General features: G+C 38.8%; 1 long non-coding RNA gene across 1 annotated transcript; it reads left to right on the top strand.

The window, feature by feature from the left end:
* Positions 1-885: 885 nt before the first annotated feature.
* LOC146968982 (uncharacterized) lies at positions 886-1,604 on the top strand. The gene is made up of 3 exons (XR_015034253.1): positions 886-1,172; positions 1,285-1,362; positions 1,550-1,604. It is a non-coding gene; the product is annotated as an uncharacterized LOC146968982 (long non-coding RNA).
* The last annotated feature ends 7,887 nt before the right edge of the window (positions 1,605-9,491 follow it).

Genomic DNA, 9,491 nt, shown 5'->3' with positions numbered 1-9,491 from the left:
TGTAAAACTGCATAAATCCTCCCTGCTACCACCAGATGGCAGTAGTTTACTTAATAGTAAATAAAGATCTCAGACATTGCCCTTTCTTGATTTTGTGACATGAACGGCACAGTGATTTTTAACATCTAAAAATATGGTGAATTGTGGCATCATAAACATTGTTTCCTGTTTATTCACCTAATTTATTTTTTAGAATATGATGAATGCATGTATATGCTTGACCTTTTTCCTGTTTTTTTTTTCTTTTTGCTTTTATTTTAGGACCCAGGGATGTTCAAAGGAATGATGCTGAAAGTGAACCCCTTTAAACCAACACTAAGTAACTTTTCAACCTTCATATAATATTTTCATAACTTTTGTGATGATACATCGACTTACAACAAGTTGAATGACATCTCTGTCATGGCCTTAGGGGGTCTGTATCGCTTTCTCTGGCACTAAGTAGCTTTGAGGTGGATGGTAGTAACCTGGCTCTCACTTAAAGGGATAGTTCACCCAAAATTCAAATTTCACTCATTATCTACTCACCCTCATGTCGACTAAGGGCTGGTGGAAGTTTCAGAGTCATCTGTGCCTTCTCGGAGTTGCAGCACGGCTCCGTGCAGCACTGCATGTCCATATGATGGTTGCGAACGGGGCTCACTTCCAAATACCTCCACACAGCTCGTCTGTAATGTCCCTCTTGTATTGAAGTCCCAACAAGAGAAATTGTTCCGAAAAAAATTAAATAAGTCTATATTTTAAGCTTGTTTGTAGCGGAAGCTCCCAGTGTCTCAGTTCACTGCTCTGCCTGTGTCAGTGCAAATATCGTGCGACTTGCACTGACACCAGCGAAGCCGTGAACTGGGTCGCACGAGATTTGCTTATTTTTTCCAATTCATAAATGAACCTAGATAAAAGTTTTTGCCCTTGATGACATAAACCAAATATGATCTCTACAGTAGACAGTGCTATACAGTAATTTACAGTGGCTGACCCTTAATTCATTGTGTTTTCACTTTCACTGCTGCACAAAAGGAAGACTGACGGTAAAAACATTCTGTCTGGTCAAAAGAATGCAAAGCATGTGACAATGTGCGTAACTCACAAACATCTCACAATAACTGGTTGATCATTGTATTCAGAAAATACAACAGTCACAAATGTAATAAATCTCTAAGGCCAGTAATAAGGTACAGCTACACCTATGTTGTCATCACATAATATGGCATGCTTTGTTCGAGTATTTTAAACTGTGAGCCTGATGTCAGAGTGTGGTGAGAACTAACCCCTCTCCCTTTCCAGTCTGTTTGGTATACTGATGGTGACGCCAGCTCTGAGGTGAAAAATCAACCAGTAGTGCCACCAAAGAAACAAACTATGGTACGTATGTTACACATGATGAAGTGAAGTCAAAAGCTTTAATCAATTAGTTAAGTAAAACTGATACTGAAAATCATCTGCGTAGAGTGTTTTTTTTTTTCTCTCATTCAAACACTACCTGCTCATCGACTGACTGAAAGAAGCTCTAAAGAGAATAACATTTGTTTTGTTTTTTTTACTTATTCAGACATTCAGAATAAAGAGGATTCTGCCCAGTGCACTGTTTGGATCTGAAACAAAGGTACTTGACTAAATGGCACTGCTGTGACTTTAAAACATTAAATTACATTTTCTGCACTAGATGAGTCATTATAAGTCATTATGTGTTTTATCAATATTATCATTTTTTTGTGGCTCTACAGGACTCAACAACATCATCATCTGAGGAATTACCTCAGGTTGGTATAAAGGGCTGATTGATGCTTTTATGCAGCATCTCTTTGAATACAAGCAATTCTAGTGCTTTACACTAAGATATGGGTGCACAGATACACAGCTAAATCTGATGAAGAAAATAGTATAGAAAATGAACCCCAACTTTGTATGCGACCGGGGAACATAGGACCCTTTTTCCCCAAAAGGACCCGGGGAACATGCAATTTTTGTACCCATACCTGGAAGTGGAGTTGTGACTTTGCAGATTTTTGTCTATTTCTGAGTGAGAAGTTGAGTTGTGACTTTGAATGAGAAGTGGAATTTTCCCATTGGTTGGGTTTAGGCAATGAAGAAAGGAGTTGGTTAAGTTTAGTAAAAAGACCAGATAGAGGCTAGACAGGCCAGATAAGTAGAGAGAGTCCATCGACCGGCAACAGTGGGGACAACAGAAAAAGGGTCCTATGCGACCGGGGAACATAGGACCCTTTTTGGGGAAAACGGGGAACATAGGACCCTTTTTCAAAAAGAGGGTCCTATATTCCCCTATGGGGGAACATAGAACCCGGGGAACATACGCTCCCCATAGATTCAGTACAGCTTTCCCCCGCATTGCATGCAGATTTTATTTTGTATTTATCCGTAGTCAAGTGATCTCCAGAAGGTGTTTATTTTTCATTTCCTTGTGTGCTTATCCAGCACAGGCGATATCACATGCAAATCTGTTTGTATTATCTAACTAACCAAACATGATATACAGCTGCTTAAAGCTGACAGACGTGTATAAGAGGATAGCCTGTGCCCATAAAGCTACTATTTCAGTTATTTCATTGGAGTATATTTAGGGGAGATTAGCACCGTCCAGGTCCTCAGTGTCGCGGGTGGAGCAGCTAAAGCCGCCCAGGTGATGTCCGTCACCACTGGAGTCATGTCTGGTCTGTTCCTGGCTCTCGATGTCTTTTTTCTGGCGAAAGACTCCATGGAGCTGAGGAAGGGAGCAAAGACAGAGTTTGCTGCTAGAATCCGAGGACCTGCAGGATGGGCTGCTGGAGCTGAACCGCATCAAGGAAGAGCTGCAGAAAACCATGTGTGACAGTTGAGGTTCCTGTCACTATGCCTCCAATTGATCATGTGCCCTGGCTACTTGGCCAAAGGGATGTCCCTTTGGGTGACTGGCAAGCGCGTATGACTCTTACCCGGGAGGTGTGGGTTCAATCCCCACCCGGGCCCTCTTCACCTTGCCACACATGGATGGGATAGAGGTGGAGGTAGAGGAGGAAGAAAATGAAGAACATTGGAAGTCTGACCTGAAGAAACTTGAAGAATGAAGAAACAGTGGTCAAAACCCAAACCAAAGCCACACTGACTTAATCCTAACACCACTAAAACCAAGAGACCACATGCTGTGAACAGGCAAACAGTTTGTGCCCACTTAAAATGATATTTTTAGCGGATGAGGTAGTTTTGGTAGTTACAGTAGTAGAAGTCCTGGACCATAACTCCTATGTTGCAACTGCACTTTCATCTGTTTTGTAGTAATATATTTTACATATTTATATTATATAAAGTAGTAATTAGGCTATGTGTTACATAAAATGTGTTGTATTGTCTTTGGGATTGTTACTTTCTTTGCAATAAACGTATTTCTCTCTCATTTTATTTGTCCATTCTGTATTACACTCATTGTTGTGAAACATACAATAGATGAGGAGGAAGAAAACACTTTATTTTTCAGAGGTTGAAGACATCTGATCATTGACAGGTTGTCTTTCAACATTGTTTCATTTATCACTTCCCGAGTAGACTACACAACCTTCTCTGGGTATCAAAGTTCCATTGCATGAATTCCTGTGAATCCAGTCTGTCCTCAACCATGTCAGATGAACATTATCGCACATTATTAAAATTAGAAGCCGTGACCGCTGTCCAACAATAAACAACCCCCTATTATGAAGTACTATTTTAAAAAACAAAAACAAACCTGACTGACAAAACACAATGACATTCTGGTGACTAATGCACGTCACACAGATCCCACCTTCACTGGAATCAAGTGAGAGAAACACAGGTGTGGCTTTGAATGATTGAAAATATTACTGCTATTTAAAGGGACTGAAAGCTGCAACCAGTGTTGGGAAAGTTCACTTTCTACATGAACTCAAAGTTCAGTTCACAAATTTTAAAATGAACTAGTTCAGTCCCTGGTGAAAAAAAAGTGTACTTTATTGTATTTCAAGTATATTCGTATTTTGAATAGTATATTGAAAATGTAATTATACAAATTGTACTTTATATAAATATATAAAAATTACACTAACATCACACTTTCACGCTAACACTTTTAACACACTTGAAAATAATTATACTATATTACACTTTATAGAAATATATTAAACTAAAATATACTTAAAGTGAAATTTATGTGTAATTTCTAAAGTGTACTTATTTGAAATTTGTTTTCACACATACTTTTGATATATTTTAAAATGTATGCTAAAATTGTCATTGTAAAATACAATGATAACATATTTTGAAAGTATACATTTTAATATCAACACTGTAATATTAAGTTTGAGTGTATTTTAAGTTACATTTGAGTTTAATTATAAAGTGAAGTTATTTATGCTTGTAGCCTACTTCAGGACATTTTGGAAAGTGGTATTAGCCTATGCACCTAAACCCGTTTATTAAATTTTGTGCTGCGTGTTTGGCAAAAAAAAAAAAAGATAGGCTACAACCTTACACGCATGAAATCACATGAAACAATACACTTAATTAACACTTAACAATCATCCACAAGAGCGTTGTAGAGTTGTTGGATTGTGTGTTTGATAGTCTCCGTAGCGGTAGCTGAGCAGCTCATGTCTCTGCCCCGCCGATCTAAAAACAGTAGGTTACCGTCAATTACAGTAAAAGTAACGAACCCTATCCCTAAGACTAGGGATTAACGGGCAAATCTGCCCAAATGTTGAAATATCCCTTTAAGCACATTGTTTTAATGTTATAATGTCCGTTGTAACCATAGGTTGTTGTAACCAAGGTTAAAAGTCTGTATTAAAAATTAGTTGATATTAAAACAGCTGAATTCATATTTAAAAAGTTAATTAATAAATACTAAGTTATGTTAATAATTAAAAACAGATACTTACCTATAAAAAGAAATTGAACAGTGATAGAATATTTTTTTATACGTTTATTTTGAAAGAGATTGGCTGGAGATGAGCTGTCAGCCAATCGGGAAGAAGCTCCCGCCCCTTGACCTGCTCAGAACAAGGTTCACTTCCTCCGGAGCCGTTGTCAGGAGAGCGAGCAGCCCCGCATCGAGCACGACACTTAGCTTGTGAAGAGGAGACACTAGTAAAAGTTGATAAAAGTGATTAAAAACTACGGGATAACTCCGGTGACGCCCTGGACCTGTGAGAGTGAAGCTAGAGGGACCCGACATCTCCACCAAGAAGAAAACGCATCGGTGAGAAATCGTTTTTTCCATGCTAAATGCTAACCGCCAGTGCTAATCAGTGCTAATACCAGAGACCTTACCCACTCGTGTGAATCACTAGCGTTAAAGCTAGCACTAGCTTCATTTTGAAGGTGCAATATGAGACGTTTTGAGAATTTGTTGCACACTGAACTGTAAAATCTGATGATTAGCACAGTATCTGCGTTTTTAGCACGCCGAGTCACTATTTTATGCTAAGACATGGCAGAAGGTGCACACTGTACGTCTTCTTACTGGTATTAATGTTATATTTGCATGCTTATTACTATGTGAAGACGTTATTTTTATATTATTGATGTGGAGAAGTTATTTTAATAACTTAATCTCTGATATTTTGAGAATGTTGCTATGATATTATTGGGTGTGGTGTCATATTACAATGTTTATTCAGTTAGAAATATTCTCTGTGAATTGAGTGGATTTAACATGATTTATATATTGTATTTCATGATTGAGAGTTGAGAGAATTAAGAGAATGTTCTGACATTACTCATCATAGGTCAGGTTTTCCTGTTGGATCCTTTGAACCTTGGACCTACCCGGATGTTGGAGCCTGGATCGAGACGTTTGATGGCGAACCACAGCCTGGAGGACAACTAGAGATATGGTGCCCGCAAAGAATTAAGAACCTGGATCCTTTCATCACTTCATTACACACACACACACATACACATATCCAACACATTCAACCATGCGGTAGGATAGATCCTCTTCACTTCCTCAGTGGACTGAACATTTCATACTGGGAGTGACTGAAAAAAGAGGTGACTTGAACTTTCAAACATAGCTGCAATTTTTTTTTTTTTTATGTTCCTACTTACCTGGGTAAGAATTGTGTTACACTGTGTATGTACATGTGTTTTGCTTATCCTTCTTTAACCTCTTCCACTCCCCCCCTATTTTGAAGCAAAAACGCATAAAATTCCATTCTCAAATTATTATAGCTGTAGCTTCTGAACCACATCCATAAATGAGGGCTTGCCAGGAAGGGGACACTGTAGAGTTTCTTGTGAAAGTGTCAGAAACACTTCAGGTATTACTGAAACAGAGCAGTGGTCTAGTAAGTGTGCAAAAAATTAAGATTTTTTGTCCGCCTAAAAATTAATAAATGATTAAAAAATAAAACAGCCTTTGTGACTTTATCCATGAAGGTAAATGAAAGTATGAATCTGTAAGCACACTATCAATGAACACCTGGTTCAAATTTGAAGAAGATACCACAAAGTATGACCATCCTGCAGTGTTTTTTTCATGATAAGATCCAGGCGGACATGAGAGTCAAAATGGGAAAAATAGGCTGAATCTGAATCCAAGTCAAGCAATTTATTGAGAATCAAATCACTGAATGATTCATGATTGATTTGATTGTCATCAACCCCCCCCCCCACACACACGCACACACGGGAGGAGGGGGGAGGAGGGGGGGGCGGCGGCTCCGTGTTTTGGCCATACAGTCTATGGTTGTGACATCGTGACGTTCCGTTCAGCTACAGTAACACCGCGACCGCGAGCAGCCGTTACAGCAGGGACACGGAGACACGGAGACACACACACACACACACACACACACACACACACACACGTGTGACGATCGTGACGATTTGCTCCGTGTTTTGACATGACGTTCAACAACACCGCGGATCTGCGCACACTTACATTTACAACTCTTCTTCTGCTCCATCTTGTACACATTTACGATGGAATAAGTTAAATCTGTATTTATATTGTCCATTGACCTTTCTGGTAACATCAACATCCGTCTTCCTGTAACTTCAAAATAAAATCATGAGACCGTCTCCCTCGGTTGAACAGCGGTTGAAACGAGGGGAAAAAAAAGAAAAAGATTTATAACGACGGTTATACTTTTGGACTGATATTTCGTGTATTCTTGCACAAAATAAATGAGAAATGAAATAAAGACCATGCTAAATTTGAAAAAACAAACAAATTAAAACATAATGAAGCCACAGATACCAAAAATGCCATGTTTAGTGTTGTAGTAAGCCTGGGCAAGCTGAGACTGCAGAAGGGGCGGGGCTTGGGGACGCCGGCGTCCCCCGGGAGTTGAAGAGGTTAAAGGACAATTCCAGGCAAATTCAACTTGAGGGTGTAGGCCTATGTTCTTATCATTTTAAGTCTAAAAGAAGGAATGTGAAGATTTTCAGTTCAACGTCTCCTGTTTTGCGGTAGCTGCGTCTGTCCCCGCATCGCTACGGCAGCAATGAATGGGAGTGGATGCAAGTTCCGCTGGTTAGGCTGTTTCCAGCCCTCAAAGCCGCAATTTTTTTCCACAGACAGCGTCAGATGGTTACTCAAACATGCACTGAGAAGTTTCTTTACTTCAAGCAAGCCGACATGCTTGTAAAACTAGATCTAAATTCAAAGTCTCACGCGAGACCCTGTTGCCGTGCTCGGTGCATTCAGGGGTAGTCAGAAAGCTACCGTTTGTGTCATAAACACAGGAATGTCGACTCTTGACTTGCTTCAAGTAAAAAAAACGTATCGGCGCATGTTTGAGTCGCCACCTGACGCTGTCTGTTGAAAAAAATGTACACTTGAAGCAAGTAAAGAGTCGATATTCCTGTGTTTATGACACAAAAGGTAGCTCCTACTGCACCTGAATGCACCGAGCACGGCAGCAGGGTCTCGCGTGAGACTTTGAATTTAGATCTAGTTTTACAAGCATGTCGGCTTGCTTGAAGTAAATAAACTTCTCGGTACATGTTTGAGTAGCCACCTGACGCTGTCTGTGGAAAAAAATCTGAAAAAAATGCGGCTTTGAGGGATGTAAACAGGCTTACCAGCGGAACTTGCATCCACTCCCATTCATTGCTGCCGTAGCGATGCGGGGACAGACGCAGCTACCGCAAAACAGGAGCGATTAAACTGAAAATCTTCACATTCCTTCTTTTAGACCCAAAATGATAGGAACATACACCCCCAAGTTGAATTCACCTGGAATTGTCCTTAAAGGTTTATTTGTAATGTTTAGGTCTGCTGCCTGAAATAAACCTATTTCTATTTTCTATTTCCTATGTACGAAAGAAGCAATATTTGAAAATGTGTTATTAAAGTTTTCCTTTGAAAATGTTTAAAAGCCATATGTAAATGTTTATACATTTAGAGATAGTACAAGTTTCTGTATTATTTGCAATGTATTATTATAATTTGGATGTGGTTTAAATACATTAAAGTATGTTTTTTTTACCTGGAAGTAGTCCCACAAGTCTTTCAGCCTTTAGTATACTTGTAACACATTTGCATGAAGGTAGAAAGTAGTATACCAAAAGTATAATTAAGTATATATTTTAATACACTAACATCTCATTTTTAATGTACTTATAATACAAACAAAGTACACTTTAATTTAACTAATTAGGCATGTATTAGTACATGAAATGTCATGTACTTAAAGTGCACTAAATATACTTTAAGTTGTTCCACTTTAGTACACAAAAGTACACTAAATACACTTTAAGTTGAGCTTTTCTACAACTTAATTACAATTTAAATATACTTAACACAAAATTAGTTGTTCCAATTTAGCACTCTTCAAGTTAACTAATCTTAAACACACTTGAAATATAATGATGATTAGTGCGGCTTGAAGTACACAAAAGTATGCTAAATTTTAGTACACTTAGTACATTAATTTTTCACCAGGGGTTCACAGTTAATAATTCAAAATTCTGAACTAAGTTCATGGTTCCAAAACTGAACTAGTTCATAGTTCTTTTTTATTTTATTTTTTTTTTCAATATGTTGCTACAAGCTATTATTTTTCAAAATTATTGCCTCAACCCATATCGAACCATAGACAGCAATTATTTTAGCAGTTTTAACCAGTAGGCTAGTATTAGTTATAGTTACGACTTTACTGTCCCCAAAAAGTAACTGAGTTACAACGTGACAAATACCAGAGTCCAATGTGTGTGTACGTTTGTAACCTATTTGAGCGTCACACACGCACGCACACACACACACACACACACACACGAGGGCACAGAGAAATAAGTGTCTGATGTGAACAGGAGGGCCGCGGCTCGCATGCGATTTTCGTGGCGCGTCCGGTGTGGCCCCGGCGTAACCCCCGTTTATCTTTTACCAAAGACTGTTTATAAAATAAATAGAGTGTCTTTGCTTTTACTAACCAACTGTGTCAGTATTCCTCCACACAGACAGGCTCCGCAACGCGCTGTATCACTCCGCCTCTACCATGCACCGCTGATCTAAACAGCTGATAGGTATTGCCAGATTG

The sequence above is a fragment of the Trachurus japonicus genome, chromosome 18, assembly GCF_045865225.1.
Source record: "Trachurus japonicus isolate A0001 chromosome 18, Traja_1.0".
NCBI lineage: Eukaryota > Metazoa > Chordata > Actinopteri > Carangiformes > Carangidae > Trachurus > Trachurus japonicus.
The sequence above is the reverse complement of the archived record's forward strand: the minus strand, read 5'-3'. Positions and strand labels throughout refer to the sequence as shown.